At 39.2% G+C, this 16,874-nt stretch overlaps 1 protein-coding gene across 2 annotated transcripts in view; it reads left to right on the top strand.

Annotated features, from left to right (window-relative positions):
- The window catches only part of axin2 (axin 2 (conductin, axil)), a 39,608-nt gene that overhangs the window by 7,481 nt on the left and 15,253 nt on the right, over window positions 1-16,874 (top strand). The window contains exon 1 of one of the 2 annotated variants that reach the window (XM_084108962.1): window positions 16,362-16,501. The exons of the other annotated variant lie outside the window; for it this stretch is intronic. The gene's annotated coding sequence lies outside the window, so the exon portion shown is untranslated. Of the gene's footprint in view, window positions 1-16,361; window positions 16,502-16,874 lie in introns of those variants that run through there. 2 annotated transcript variants of the gene reach the window in all.

Genomic DNA, 16,874 nt, shown 5'->3' with positions numbered 1-16,874 from the left:
CCACATAAAAACGAATTTCTCAGCTTTTTTGCTCAAAATGTTGCTTTTTTATGGCACTTACCCACATAAAAACATGAATTTCTCAGCTTTTTTGCTCAAAATGTTGCTTTTTTATGGCACTTACCCACATAAAAACATGAATTTCTCAGCTTTTTGCTCAAAATATTGCTTTTTTATGGCATTTACCCACATAAAAACATGAATTTCTCAGCTTTTTGCTCAAAATATTGCTTTTTTATGGCACTTACCGACATTCAAGTGTTGATAAAGAAGAATGCACAAAGCTAGAATAAAACGTGTTTTGTTTTTTTGTTTTTTGTCTTTCTTTTGATAATTTGCATGTTCAGATATTCATAAAACAAAATATTCTGGGAGCCGTGAACATTTTGTGAAGATGATCAAGAACACGGTGGCGGGGAAAGAGTTAAACGGGCTATTTCATATAGAAACATTTAACTTTTTCCAGCCTTTTTTTTTTTTTTTTATCATATTCACAAAACGTTTGTGGCCCCCAGAATGTTTTATTGTATGAATATCTGAACATATCAAAAGAAAGAACAGACCCTCTGATTTTAAACAAAAGTGATTCTAGCTTCACACATTCTTCTTTATAAACACTTGAATGTAAGTTTCATAAAAAAGCAACATTTTGAGCAAAAAGCTGAGAATTTTTATTTTATTTTTTATTATTTTTCGTCTGGATCAGATTCAGAACGATGATTAAAACCCACATGGAGTGGATCGAGTCCATCAACACCCTCAAATTAACCCTTTCTGGGTCGACATTTCGTTCAGTAACATTACGCATTTATTCTGCTGCAATGTTGAGTTTTACAGCAGCGCTTCTATCGCTTGTTTCTGCTTCTTCTTCACATGTGTTTTGATCAGGAAATTGAGTTATGTTTCAGTAGATGTGTAATAGCGCCCCCTACAGTATAACAGTGAAAACACCGATTGAAGGAAAACACCGTCAATGAAAGAGTTAAATAAGAAAACAAATAATGGGCTGCAAACCTTCAACTTCAAATCTGCGTCAAGAACATCCGAAACTTCAGTCAATTTGAGCTCGACGAGTTTCAGAAACGTTGAAACGTAAAAATGGTTGGATAAACAAAACATTACATCATTTCATAACATTTTTTTTATTATTATTGAATGAAATTAATTGTGTTGCATGAAAGAAAAAAGTAATATAGGTTTGAAAAACAACATGATGACAGAATTATGACAGAATGTTTCAGTATTGGGTGAAATATTGCTTCAAGCTTATGTGAGATATTAGTTTATTACATATCTAATAGCTCAGTAACACTTTACAATAAGGTTCATTAGTTAACATTAGTTAATGTTTTAACTAACAATGAGCAATACATTTGTTACAGTATTTATTCATCTTTGTTAATGTTAGTTAAATAAGTTATGTTAGCATGTGCTGTGATTTACAAATGATTAAGTTTCTTTAATTAAATGTAGCTTGCTGGTTGAATGTTAATTCACTCAAAGTTGACATAACTCAAAAAAGTTAGTTAGTTGAGCCAACACATTATTTTATTAGCGTTTCCTAAACATCTGCAAACATATTATGATATTTTTATCATACAGCACCATATGTTCACATCCAGCAACAGACGAGTTGCTCCTGACTCAGCTGGGACTCGAACCACCCCTCATATATTCATTTATGACTAAAAATCACTCACATCGCATGGTAATTACGGCTTCCCAACTAATAAGTAGGAGCTTCCCGGCAGCAGAAATCCCACTAGTGTTGTTCATCTCCATAAACACCATCATTCTGGTATCACAGCATTAGACTGGCTTTCCACACACTAATCCTAACTTTGACCAAAGCTAGTTTTACATAACATCAACACAGGTTTGGAAACCCAACCGGCCGCTCCTGTTCCAGTGCCGGGATATACGGGATATTCCACAGGCTGTAATCTGCTTTATGAGGTCATGGCACACACACACACACACACACACACTACTGATCCGCAGATAAGACAGAGACAGACCGGAGCGTGTGGGAAAACCTTTGATCCTCCCAATACTCCAAAGATGAGAAATATTGATAAGGCTGAGAATAGCTTTGGTTTTGTCCTGATCTGGATCCACTGTGGAGTCGTGCGGAGTTACACGAGACCCCGTTGTGTGGATGGACGAGATCGGAGCGTAACGGAGAGATCCCGTGTTATTGTTAAATGTATATCCCACTGTATCGGAGATCCGTGCGGAACAGAAACACACGAGAGGAAGCGATAGAGAGAGAAATGCCTCTGTCAATAATTACTTTTACAATCCCTGGTTTTATAGTGAGAGCTGTTGGAAACACTTTAGTATACTATACTTATAGTTAACATGATCTAAGAATGAACAACAGCATTTATTAATCTTAGTTAATATTAATTTCAACATTTACTAATACACTATTAAAATCAAAGGTTGTATTTGTTAGCATTAGTTAATGCACTGTGAACTAACATGAACAGCTGGATTTATATTAACTAACATTAACAAATACTGTAACAAATGTATTGCTCATTGTTAGTTCATGTTAGTTAATACATTAACATTTTTATTAACATGAATATATATGAATATATATACATGAATATATATTATATTTTTAATTAAGTAGTAAGATATTGCTTGACACTGCACAGTCATTGCTTATTGAATCAATGTAGTGTTTACCTTCATGTATCTACTTCAACATTACAGAGACTCTTAATTATCAAACATAACAGCATTAAACACTAACAGGTCTTTCCCTTCACTAAAAACAAATCAAATAACACTTCATTTCAACATTTATTCATTATTCAAATAATGTTTGCAAGTTAAAAAGTGTCACGGGAGGTTGCAGGAAGGCTGATAAAGACCAAGATATATTTCCAAATAGAGGCAGGAGCAATACACACTAAACACATACGTGACTGCATAACACACATAGGAAAAGGAGGAGCTTAAATACACAGTGATAATGAGGAGATAACGAACAGCTGTGATGATCTGATGAGTTTCCATGACGACTGATGACTGGCGGGAAACACGTGACTGATGAAAACGACTGAAAGTCCATGAAAACAAACTAACTGAACATAACTGTGACAAAATGTTTAATTAAAACAATAAATTAGCATTTTTAACTTGCAACCATGCTAAGTTCACATACTTGTTTTTCCTGAAAAACAATGTTATGGTTTTTCTACTTTTAAATATACACCGAACTGTTTTTGTTTTGATCTGTGTGACTCCGCCCACTGCCAGTTCAGCCAATTGTATTTCAACACCTCGGGTTGCCAGTTAGTGGAAAACACAGTGTATTGCAGCCGTGGAAACCAGTGAACGAACTGGGACAGAGATCGCAGATTATACCCGACCTAAAAAGCCTCGGCACCCGTCTAAAAAAATCAATGTCCAGATTCATATGTGACCCTGGACCACAAAACCAAATTTTTTAAATTGAGGTTTATACATCATCTGAAAGCTGAATAAATAATCTTTCCATTGATGTATGGTTTGTTATGATAGGACAATATTTGGTCGAGATACAACTATTATGAAGATCTGGAATCTGAGGGTGCAAAAAAATCTAAACATTGAGAAAATCTCCTTTAAAGTTGTTCATTTATGTGTGCGATTGTGCTGCATTCACTCACAAAAATACATGTTTTATATATTTACGGTGGGAAATTTACAAAATATCTTCATGGAACATGATCTTTACTTAATATCCTCATGATTTTTGGCATAAAAGAAAAATCAATAATTTTGACCCATACAATGTATTGTTGGCTATTGCCACAAATATACCAGTGCGACATTTCATCCACTAGCTGTCAATACTTAATTATTCACTATTGTGATGTGTTGAAACCAGGTTGAAATGCCTTCGAGAATGATAAGAAATGAAGGGCGGGGTTTGATTTTGTCCGTGTGGGGAATTGATTGGATGGTTGTGGTTTGCTATTGGTCAATGTCATGTGAGTGACAGGTGAAAGCCCCGCCCTCACGCCAGTAAACACATCATCAGAGAAGAGAAGAGATGAAAATTCCCATGAGGACAGCAATAGATCAGGGTAAAACATAACGTCATCCATTATCTGGCTCAGGCGATTAAAGCGAGCAAACAGAAGTGTGTGATGGCATGTTTCTGTTGGATCTGAACCAAATATGATCTAAGATAATGAACTATTCATGCATTCTCTTTATAGTTAAATATTGCTCATGCATCTCTCAACATCAATTCATCCGCCTCTTTATTACAGAATAATATAGTTATGTAACTTTCATTTAAACTGAGTGTTTATAATCACCATCCAGGTTTTCAGTTATGGTCATTTAACAGCAGAAAGGAGAAACTTACACCAGTGTTTCTTCTGGGTGGTTGCTATGGTGTTGCTGGGCGGTTGCTAGGGTATTCTGGGTGGTTGCTATGGTGTTTCTAGGCGGTTGCTAGGGTGTTCTGGGTGGTTGCTAGGCGGTTGCTAGGGTGTTCTGGGTGGTTCCTATGGTGTTGCTAGGTGGTTGCTAGGATATTATGGGTGGTTGCTATGGTGTTGCTTTGCGGTTGCTAAGGTATTCTGAGTGATTGCTAGGCGGTTGCTAGGGTGTTCAGGGTGGTTGCTAGGGCATTGCTAGGCAGTTGCTATGGTGTTCTGGGTGGTTGATTGGGTATTCACAGTCGTCATGAAGGGCAAAATTAGCTTTATAGACCAAAACCACTTTTTGTACCAGACTGTAAACATGTTTTTTTCTGCTGAAAACTTGGGAATTTAACATGCATGTCTATGGGATTGCCTCTCTTTTGGAGAATGTCTCTAGTGGCCAGTCGATGAATTGCAGTTTAAGTCACTTCCGTGAGCGGGGCATTTTTTTAAAGTGACGTGAAGTAATTTGTGCTCTGCATTTCACCCATCCAAGTACACACACACACACACACACACACACAGCGCTGTTCATTCACTTCCCCCACTTAAAATTCCTGCTGGTACTGAGACTCGAACCCACAACCTCTCCGACTCTCTAACCATTAGGCATAACTAAACATAAATTCTCCTTTTGTGGTCCATAAAAGAAAGAGCTGCATATGACATTAGAACAACTCCAGGATGAGTAAATGATGGGTTAATTTTCATTTTATGGTGAACAGTCGCTTTAAAAATAGACCAAATGCACAAGTTAAGAATCAACAGTTAATCTCATTAATATCCGTGGTGGATATTGCCAGAGATCACAAACACTTATCCTGAGATCCTGAAAGTGAAGATAGGGATCGAGAGCTTTGTGTGTTTGGGCTGAGGATGCGATTCAATGATTGAACAGGCTTTTTATTCTGGGTTGTGTTGTTTGCTTCTGTTACTCACAACACCAGCGTAACATCTTGTCTGCAGGGCTATAGAAGTCTTGAAGTGTGGTTTTAAGTGAACCTGCCATTGCAGCCTGACAATGACACACAGTCTGAGTGTAAGTGTGTGTGACAGTCTTCTCTGTTCCTCTGTCTCTCTGTCACACTCGTTTCTGCTGCATGTACACAGGACAGGTTTGTGTTTGTGTAGGACCAGACGAGTTCACAGTTGTCTGTTTCCCATCATTAATAATGATGTGTTGCATTATGAGTCTGACAATCATAACACTCTTGGGTGAGTGAGTGAGTGTCTGCTGTTGTCAGTTTGAATGCAATATAAAATGACCATGTTTTTACATTACATTACGTGTGGCCGGTCCATATAAACGCCCAGTTGAGGACACTTTTATAGACAAAGCCCATTCAGACGAACATGATGTTTATTCCTTCTTCCCACAATGGCTTGCTGTCCAGTGTCTGTCTGGAGGTTAATATACAGTGCTGTCCAAAATACAAAGAACACAATGAAAATATGACATTCAAAGTCTGATTAAAAATATTTAAAACAATTGGGATGTTATAATATGAAATAAAGAACCATTTCAATCAGCCAATCACAGCCGTGGGTAACACCATAGCAACTGCCTAGCAATGCTCTAGCAACCACCCTGAACACCCTAGCAACACCATAGCAACCACCCAGAATACCCTAGCAACCCCCTAGCAACCACCTAGCAACACCATAGCAACCACCCAGAACACCCTAGCAACCGCCTAGCAAGTCTCACACAGACACGCCCCTTCACACCAGAGGCTAAAAATGCCTTTTATTTTATGTCGATTTTTGATGTAGAAATCATACTAACATTTTAAGTGCACCCAAGAAAACATTATAAAACAATGCAGTTCATGACCACTTTAACTGATCATCTGGCCCTGTAAAGGAAAAGGGATCAAAGTTGTTGCCGTTTTACTGCCTCTAGTGTTCATTTAACCTGTAAACTGTAGTGAATTGTATGTAAAGGTATGTTTTTTTGTAAAAGTTGCCGAAATGTTGCTAGAGTCACGTTTTTTCAAGAAGGTTGACATATTTCTTTACTTATTTAGTGGTGGTAGGCCTTCACTACAACACACACTGTGTTCTGGGATTGATCCCGGTAATGTTACCAGCATCTTATTTTGCATTGACGCATGAAAGATCCCCAGCAATTTGATAGCATCTTCCTGGACTCAAAGCCCACTGTGAATGTAGATCAGAGTCGACATGAAGTAAAATTTCACCGTTTTATTGGGTTTTTTTGTGCTAAATTGATGTTATAGATCTTATTGTGAACGATTCATCTGTGTATATGTTTCTTTTCAATCCAAATGTCATAACTGGATCTTGGTGAAGTTGAGGCTTCTCTCTGGTGACGTATGCAGGACTCCTCCAATCATTTAGTCTGCTTACCTCATGTTCAACTTCCATTTTTGAGTGCAACGTCCACATCTCACAATCCAATCAACAACAGATGAACAGAACACTAATTTTTTTTCTTTTTTGACAATCTATTACTCTCAGATGTGTCACAATAAGAAAAGATCTGTCACTATACTTCTGTTTCATCACAACTTTAAGAGGAACGAGTGAACTCTCAGCTTTCTCTTTGGTGCAAGTGTCATTGTGTGAATGATTGTCCTTTTGGTGGTGTGTTTAGCTATAAAAATTGATGAAGTGACATCAAACCAGCAGCCAAAAATGACTGATCTTGACTGTGGCCTTAACCTGCCTCTCCTCCAAAACAAATTAAGAAATAAAGAGGATGAGGAAGAACCTTTAGGATGTCTACATCTTCTGTTAGAGGAAATGAAAACCATTTCTACAGATGTGCTCCCTTTCATGGCCAAAAAGGGATTAGAGAGAACATCAGACATTGTTTCTATGTATTGTTTGACTTTAAAGTCATGCGCAAAATGGGATTAAAACACAACAAAAAAATGCTGATAAATAACCTTCAGTACCCCACCCCTCACCCCCCTCCCCGTCTGAAGACTAAACCAGCTTCAAACAGCAACCGTGTTCCTGACAGTAAATTTTCTTCAAATCTCCCATTTCTAACAAGATCCTCTTAAAAGCCCATAACAAGCAGCTGAATTGTTGCTCTCTTCATCTGGAGGGGTGTAAGACACCATGTCTAACTTCAAAGTCCATCTTAACGCCACACTTTAATTGTATCTTCTCCGACACCCTGCATGCCATCTGATTCTGCTGACTGCACCTAACACTTCTTTCTCTTTTTGGGTCCAGTCATCCCTTTATTTGAGCCATGCACACTTAAAGGGATAGTTCACCGACAAAATGTAAATTCTGTCATCATTTACTCACCCTCATGTCGTTCCAAACCTTCAAGACTTTCTTTAAATTTCCCGAAGAGACACGATCACTTGAACAGATTGAATTTAGGCTTTCATTTACATTTAAACAGTGATTAGTGAATATAAACAAAAGCTCAACCATACTTACTTGATGAGCAAGAACCTCATTGGTTGACGTGCTGCGTAACACGAGAATTAACCTCATTGGTTCTTGCTGAAGCTCAAAGAATGAACCTCATTGGTTCTTGCAGAAGCTCAAACGTGCTGCGTAACACGAGAATGAACCTCATTGGTTGATGTGCAGCGTAACACGAGAATGAACCTCATTGGTTCTTGAGAAGCTCAAACGTGATGCGTAACACAAGAATGAACTTAATTGGTTCTTGCTGAAGCTCAAACATGCTGCGTAACACGAGAATGAACCTCATTGGTTCTTGCTAAAGCTCAAACGTGCTGCGTAACACAACAATGAACCTCATTGGTTCTTGAGAAGCTCAAACGTGATGCGTAACACGAGAATAAACCTCATTGGTTGATGTGCTGCGTAACACGAGAATGAACCTCATTGGTTGATGTGCTGCGTAACACGAGAATGAACCTCATTGGTTCTTGAGAAGCTCAAACGTGCTGCATAACACGAGAATAAACTTCACTGGTTCTTGCAGAAGCTCAAACGTGCTGCGTAACACGAGAATGAACCCCATTGGTTCTTGAGAAGCTCAAACGTGCTGCATAACACGAGAATGAACCCCATTGGTTCTTGAGAAGCTCAAACGTGCTGCATAACACGAGAATGAACATCATTGGTTCTTGAGAAGCTCAAACGTGCTGCGTAACACGAGAATGAACCTCATTGGTTCTTGAGAAGCTCAAACGTGCTGCGTAACACAAGAATGAACCTCATTGGTTGTTGCAGAAGCTCAAACGTGCTGCGTAACACGAGAATGAACATCATTGGTTCTTGCTGAAGCTCAAAGAATGAACCTCATTGGTTCTTGCAGAAGCTCAAACGTGCTGCGTAACACGAGAATGAACCTCATTGGTTCTTGAGAAGCTCAAACGTGCTGCGTAACACGAGAATGAACCTCATTGGTTCTTGCTGAAGCTCAAACGTGCTGCGTAACACGAGAATGAACCTCATTGGTTCTTGCTGAAGCTCAAAGAATGAACCTCATTGGTTCTTGCAGAAGCTCAAACGTGCTGCATAACACGAGAATAAACTTCACTGGTTCTTGCTGAAGCTCAAACGTGCTGCGTAACACGAGAATGAACCTCACTGGTTCTTGCTGAAGCTCAAACGTGCTGCATAACACGAGAATGAACCTCATTGGTTCTTGCTGAAGCTCAAACGTGCTGCGTAACACCAGAATGAACATCATTGGTTCTTGCTGAAGCTCAAAGAATGAACCTCATTGGTTCTTGCAGAAGCTCAAACGTGCTGCGTAACACAAGAATGAACCTCATTGGTTCTTGCAGAAGCTCAAGCGTGCTGCGTAACACGAGAATGAACCTCATTGGTTCTTGCAGAAGCTCAAACGTGCTGCGTAACACGAGAATGAACCTCATTGGTTCTTGCTGAAGCTCAAACGTGCTGCGTAACACCAGAATGAACATCATTGGTTTTTGCTGAAGCTCAAACGTGCTGCGTAACACGAGAATGAACCCCATTGGTTCTTGTAGAATCTCAAACGTGCTGCGTAACACAAGAATGAACCTCATTGGTTCTTGCTGAAGCTCAAACGTGCTGCGTAACACCAGAATGAACATCATTGGTTCTTGCTGAAGCTCAAACATGCTGCGTAACACGAGAGAATGAACATCATTGGTTCTTGTAGAATCTCAAACGTGCTGCGTAACACAAGAATGAATCTCATTGGTTCTTGCTGAAGCTCAAACATGCTGCGTAACACTAGAATGAACCTCATTGGTTCTTGCTGAAGCTCATACATGCTGCGTAACACGAGAATGAACCCCATTGGTTCTTGCTGAAGCTCAAATGTGATGCATAACATGAGAATGAACCTCATTGGTTCTTGCTGAAGCTCAAACGTGCTGCGTAACACAATAATGAACATCATTGGTTCTTGTAGAATCTGAAACATGCTGCGTAACACGAGAGAATGAACCTCATTGGTTCTTGCTGAAGCTCAAAGAATGAACCTCATTGGTTCTTGCAGAAGCTCAAACGTGCTGCGTAACACAAGAATGAACCTCATTGGTTCTTGCTGAAGCTCAAACGTGCTGCGTAACACTAGAATGAACCTCATTGGTTCTTGCTGAAGCTCAAACGTGCTGCGTAACACAGGAATGAACCTCATTGGTTCTTGCTGAAGCTCAAACGTGCTGCGTAACACAATAATGAACATCATTGGTTCTTGCTGAAGCTCAAACGTGCTGCATAACACGAGAATAAACTTCACTGGTTCTTGCAGAAGCTCAAACGTGCTGCGTAACACAGGAATGAACCTCATTGGTTCTTGCTGAAGCTCAAACGTGCTGCATAACACGAGAATGAACCCCATTGGTTCTTGCTGAAGCTCAAACGTGCTGCGTAACACAGGAATGAACCTCATTGGTTCTTGCTGAAGCTCAAACGTGCTGCGTAACACAATAATGAACCTCATTGGTTCTTGCTGAAGCTCAAACGTGCTGCGTAACACGAGAATGAACCCCATTGGTTCTTGCTGAAGCTCAAACGTGCTGCGTAACACGAGAATGAACCTCATTGGTTCTTGCTGAAGCTCAAATGTGATGCATAACATGAGAATGAACCTCATTGGTTCTTGCTGAAGCTCAAACGTGCTGCGTAACACAATAATGAACATCATTGGCTCTTGTAGAATCTGAAACATGCTGCGTAACACGAGAGAATGAACCTCATTGGTTCTTGCAGAAGCTCAAACGTGCTGCGTAACACTAGAATGAACCTCATTGGTTCTTGCTGAAGCTCAAACGTGCTGCGTAACACTAGAATGAACCCCATTGGTTCTTGCTGAAGCTCAAACGTGCTGCGTAACACGAGAATGAACCTCATTGGTTCTTGCTGAAGCTCAAATGTGATGCATAACATGAGAATGAACCTCATTGGTTCTTGCTGAAGCTCAAACGTGCTGCGTAACACAATAATGAACATCATTGGCTCTTGTAGAATCTGAAACATGCTGCGTAACACGAGAGAATGAACCTCATTGGTTCTTGCAGAAGCTCAAACGTGCTGCGTAACACTAGAATGAACCTCATTGGTTCTTGCTGAAGCTCAAACATGCTGCGTAACACGAGAATGAACCTCATTGGTTCTTGCTGAAGCTCAAACGTGCTGCGTAACACAAGAATGAACCTCATTGGTTCTTGCTGAAGCTCAAACGTGCTGCGTAACACAAGAATGAACCTCATTGGTTCTTGCTGAAGCTCAAACGTGCTGCGTAACACTAGAATGAACCTCATTGGTTCTTGCTGAAGCTCAAACGTGCTGCGTAACACAGGAATGAACCTCATTGGTTCTTGCTGAAGCTCAAACGTGCTGCGTAACACAATAATGAACATCATTGGTTCTTGTAGAATCTGAAACATGCTGCGTAACATGAGAGAATGAACCTCATTGGTTCTTGCTGAAGCTCAAACGTGCTGCGTAACACAATAATGAACATCATTGGTTCTTGTAGAATCTGAAACATGCTGCGTAACATGAGAGAATGAACCTCATTGGTTCTTGCTGAAGCTCAAAGAATGAACCTCATTGGTTCTTGCTGAAGCTCAAACGTGCTGCATAACACGAGAATAAACTTCACTGGTTCTTGCAGAAGCTCAAACGTGCTGCGTAACACGAGAATGAACCCCATTGGTTCTTGCTGAAGCTCAAACGTGCTGCATAACACGAGAATGAACCCCATTGGTTCTTGCTGAAGCTCAAACGTGCTGCGTAACACAGTAATGAACCTCATTGGTTCTTGCTGAAGCTCAAACGTGCTGCATAACACGAGAATGAACCCCATTGGTTCTTGCTGAAGCTCAAACGTGCTGCATAACACGAGAATGAACCCCATTGGTTCTTGCTGAAGCTCAAACGTGCTGCGTAACACAGGAATGAACCTCATTGGTTCTTGCTGAAGCTCAAACGTGCTGCGTAACACAAGAATGAACCTCATTGGTTCTTGCAGAAGCTCAAACGTGCTGCGTAACACGAGAACGTGCTTGAGCTTCCGTTTACCTCATCTGACGTGCAAGTTAATGAATGTTAATGTGTGAATACAAGCTTAATGTTCATCATATAAAGTGATCGAGTCTCTTCAGAAAATTTGGACTTGGATTCATATGGATTAGTTTTACGATCTCTTTATGAACTTTTTGAAGCGTCAAAGTGATAGTTGCTTAGTCTGTCAATGAAGGGACAGAAATCTCTCAGTGTTCATTAAAACATCTTCAAGATTAACAAAAGTCTTTCGCGTTTGGAACGACTTGAGGGTGAGTAAATGATGACAGATTTTTAATTCATGGGTGAACTATTACTTTAAAGGAATCATTTACCCATAAATAAAAATTCTGTCATTATTTACTCAATCTAATTTCACTCCAAGCCCATATGACTTCACCCGTAAGACTTTCTCATGTTAGATCGTGCCAACAACACCAAATTGTTAGATCGGATGGATCTCCACGTCAGATATATCAGATCCGACCCCAGACGCAGAAAACCTGCTAGAAGATATTTGTCTCATATCCAAAACTATATTAACAGACTTCTGTCATTGTGAGGTTTGACTGAGAAACCAGGAAAGAGCAGAAGTAGGAGACGAAGTGATGATAATAATAAGACCAGAGTTTATTGAATAATCTTTGTTGATTCAATGCTCAGACTTCATCTGACCCGTACAAATCCAACAAGTGTTATTAAGTGAACCGAACCAGGTGTTCTTGTCCAATCAACAAAAAAATCTTCTGAAGTCACAAAAACAATGCTGACCTACAAATGCAAAACACTATAGAGATTTTTTTTTAAATTATTAATTCCTTAGGCTTAGATCTTGATTTTCACACTCCATTTACGAATCTGAGCATAGCTTGGCCAAACTTATTCACAGGACAGATTATAATCTCAGATACCTGATTCCTTATCTCAGTTTTGTCTAAATGTGTAGTTACCGCATTATGCCTCAACACTTGAATAGATTTGAATATGCAGAGGTTTGAATGCAGCAGAAGTGATTTCAGTGAAACTTTTGATCTGTTCCTCACACAAAGCTTTCACATAACTTCAGAAGACTTGGAATATAAAATGATATTATCTCTACTGTTATTGTGCTATTAAGATATGTTTATGGTTCTTTTTATGGTTCCCTATGGTTGTTTTCATTGCATAGAAAAGAGTAGCTTGGAAATTCCTCTTTTGTTCAAGTCGTTGGTGTTTGGAAAGACATTGGATGGGTAAATGATGGCAGAACTTTCATATCTGGATGCACATTATCTTTAATGATATTGTCTTGTTTATTTGCCTAAGCCATCATTTCCTCCAAAAGCATGGTCGTTGCTCTGTGTATGCCATGCAAATGATGATCTGTCTCATTTTCTTTTGCCTCCCTGCGTCCATGCCTTCCTCCTCCCCCACATTCACACACATTCACAAAGTGGACATTCACACTTCACTCCTGGTGGACGTCTGTGATAATTGCCATAAGCCTCCTACTTGCTTTCATTTTCCATTGTTCTCCCTAAAGTCTTTGCTCTGGCTTGTGATAAAGGGATAATCACTTCAAAGCAAACTGCTGAGAGTTTAGCCCTGAGCTGAAAGAGCAGGCAGACAATACAGTCATTGAGAGCAGTTACTGATCACAGCGTTCATCACGCTCTCAGACGCGCTCGCTTTAGCCGCGGCAAAATGAACACTCAGCAACTACTAAACGGGAAAAATAATAATAATAAAAAAAATGTTGGCCATTTTTGCCATTGGTGGTTAACTTTTAAAAAGTACTTATAAAGTGAGCAGAGATTCTAACACTGGATTTTAATAACATTTTATTCCTAGTTATTAAACATGTTTAGCTGGGTCTGATCAGTAATAAGTACAGGGGTGTAAGGATAGCCTCATATCACGATACTGAACTGACGATACGATATTATTGCGATAATCCAAGACATTTGATAAAAGGTTAACAAAAAATGTACTGTTGATTAAAATGTGTAACTGAATAGGCTTGGACTTGGTGCTGGAAACCCAAAGCACGGGACAATAGAGACACCAGAATAACAATATTCATGATTCTGAAGCTGAAAACACTGACTTATTTTAGATGAATATTCTTGATCTCTTTCACTGACTAGATATATTTAAAATAATGTATAGGCAACTTTTTACTGGTAACATTTGGCATTATCAGGACCCACAAATACTGCATTATTATACACTAAATTCAACATTATATATAGTAGTTTAATGTAGTACTGACACTAAAACTCGATTGAAAACTTGATTTTTTTCCTCGCACAGTAATTGTTATTTTGGGTGAACTATCCACAATACAGATTATCACTATCCAAGAGACATATTACTGCATTTTGCATTTCTGTATTGCGATATATTGTGACACGATATATTGTTACACCCCATAAGCAATTGCACACAAAGCAAAATAGTTGTCCAACGATATCAATGAATCTCAATGAGCCTGTAAATGGTCAATCCTGGACAATGACTTCCTAAAGTCATTAGAATCAGAATAGAGCATTAGAGTGTGTGTTTCATTTGTGGACCGTTTCCACCATAGAGAAAACATTCGATTATTGTGAAAGATTGCCCGTGAAGGATGTGAGCAAAGCTGTGTCGAAAGTCCTTTGGTCTAAAAATGTGTCCTTTTCTAAAATGTCCCGCTCACCATAGTATGACAACGATGTGTACAGAGCTTCACATCTGCTCTTTAAATTCCTCTCATTTAGCACTAATGCATGTATTTTATAATATCCTGCTCCTTAAAGTGAATGTAGAACATCAAAGGAAGCGCTCGAGCCTTTGAAGTATCATAAGTGGAATCAGTGGAACGTCCTCCCTCACTAGTTCAAAATGCAGGACAAGCTTTTCTGGTAGTTTCACTTTTTCACTTGAGAAGGACTTTTAACTACACTGCTACTGTAAAGTAACCTACTTCAAACTTTTGTGCTGCTTTAACTAACCTCGACGCCGGGTCTTAAAGGGGTCGTTCACACACAAATGTCATTTACTTACTCCCGCCATTATGTTGTTCAAAACCTGAACGCATTTCTTTCTTCTTCTGAACACAAAAGAAGATATTTTAATCTCTTTCATTGTATAGAATTGCATTGTGTTGTATAGAAAAACAACACCAAAACATTTTTTTCTAAATATATCTTCGTTTGTGTTATAGAAGAAAGAAAAAAAGAAAGTCATAGAGATTTGGAACATGATATGAAGACAGATTTTTTTTTTAAATATCCCTTTAATCATCAAAGTCTGCATTAGGGTTTTTCTATTTGACTTTATTTAAAAAAAAAAAAAATTACTCACAAATGGAAGATATTTGCTGCTCGGATATTCTGCTAAACATCTCATTGCTTTCCATTAAAGAAAGAAACCAAGACTGGAGCAATATGAACATGAGTAAATGATGATTATATTCTTATTCTGGGGTGAATTATTATATTCTAGTCTTTAATTCGTCAGAAACAGCACTTTTGAAAAGAATTGTTGGTTTTGCGCTCTTCGGTCACATCGTCAAATTGCACTCCAAATTAATTCACCATGTATTCTTTCTGGGGTTTTGTGGTTATCGATTTACAAAATTAGTCAATCACAAAACCAGTGGATCACAAAACCAGTCACAAGTAGCACAGGTATATTTGTAGCAATAGCCAACAATATTCTTTTATGCCAAAAATCATGAGGATATTAAGTAAAGATCATGTTCCATGAAGATCTTTTGTAAATTTCCTACCATAAATATATCAAACATGTATTTTTGTGAGTGAATGCAGCACAATCGCCAACATAAATGGACAACTTTAAAGGAGATTTTCTCAATGTTTCGATTTTTTTGCACCCTCAGATTCCAGATTTTCAAATAGTTGTATCTCAGCCAATCTGAGCCAATCTAATCTCATTCAGATTCAGAATCTGGACGCAGAAACGAATGGGTTAACTGTGCGTATGGTAACGAAGGGGTTAACCGTGCGTATGGTAACGAATGAGTTAACTGCGAGTCCTCAGAGGGAAAAAGCGGCCTGTGTCTTTAAAGTTTCTGTAGCAACAGCAGGATCACTTACTCCTGACGCTCCACAGCTCGAGGGGAGTCGGCTCAAGATCTCTGCGCTTTGATAAGGTCCTCGCGCCTCGGTTGAAACTTTCCCCTCACGGACTTCAGCGAACGGGCGCTTTCAGCGACTCATTGAGCGCATTCGGGTTAGAAGCATCGATAATAATAAATAAGTGCGTTTAGACATTTTTTTGGAGCGAGCTGTGTGGTTTTAAAGCGGGAAGGAGAGGAATAGTGTTGTATGTATCTGTCGGGACCGTGCGGTCGGCTGCGCGCTTTGATGTCCGCTCTTAAACCCTGAGCTCAGTCCACACTGGAATAAGAGACCAGAGCGCATTCAAACACACACACTATACAGGGATCTAGTGTGCTCTTTACTGGAGGAAGTGTACGCTGGAAAACCTCAAATCTGCGTTTGACACTAAACAACATCAGAGGACAAGAGGACTGCGCGCATTTGGATATATATTGTGGATTATATTTGTTCTGTTGTTGGAAAACTGGGACTTTTGTGGACTGAACTCATGGATGGATGGTGAGTTCGAGCAGTGTGTGTGTGTGTGTGTGTGTTCTCCCAGCGCTGGCCCCATGCTATTGCTTTGATGTGCTGTTTACCGACTTTGAAGTCATGTGTCGCTGTGAAATAAAGTATTTCTGATAGACACTGCGTTAAAGCGCGTGTTTTGGGTTTGGGTTTTTATTGTGTTGTTTTGACGTTAGATTAGAGTGTTTAAAGTGTATTCATGGTGGTGTTATGGGACTTCACCCCCTGTGATCTCACACTTTTGTTTTTCCTGATGGGCTTGAAGTTGAATGCAGCATGTTTTTGTTTTATTTCTCATGGATTGGATATTCGACCACTCTTTATATCTGTAAGGAAATTTCCGCGGTTTGTTTAATCATTTAAA

The sequence above is a fragment of the Abramis brama genome (assembly GCF_963993115.1).
Source record: "Abramis brama genome assembly, chromosome: 1".
Classification (NCBI taxonomy): Eukaryota; Metazoa; Chordata; class Actinopteri; order Cypriniformes; family Leuciscidae; genus Abramis; species Abramis brama.
Note: the sequence above shows the minus strand (reverse complement) of the source record. Positions and strands in the feature narration are given on the sequence as shown.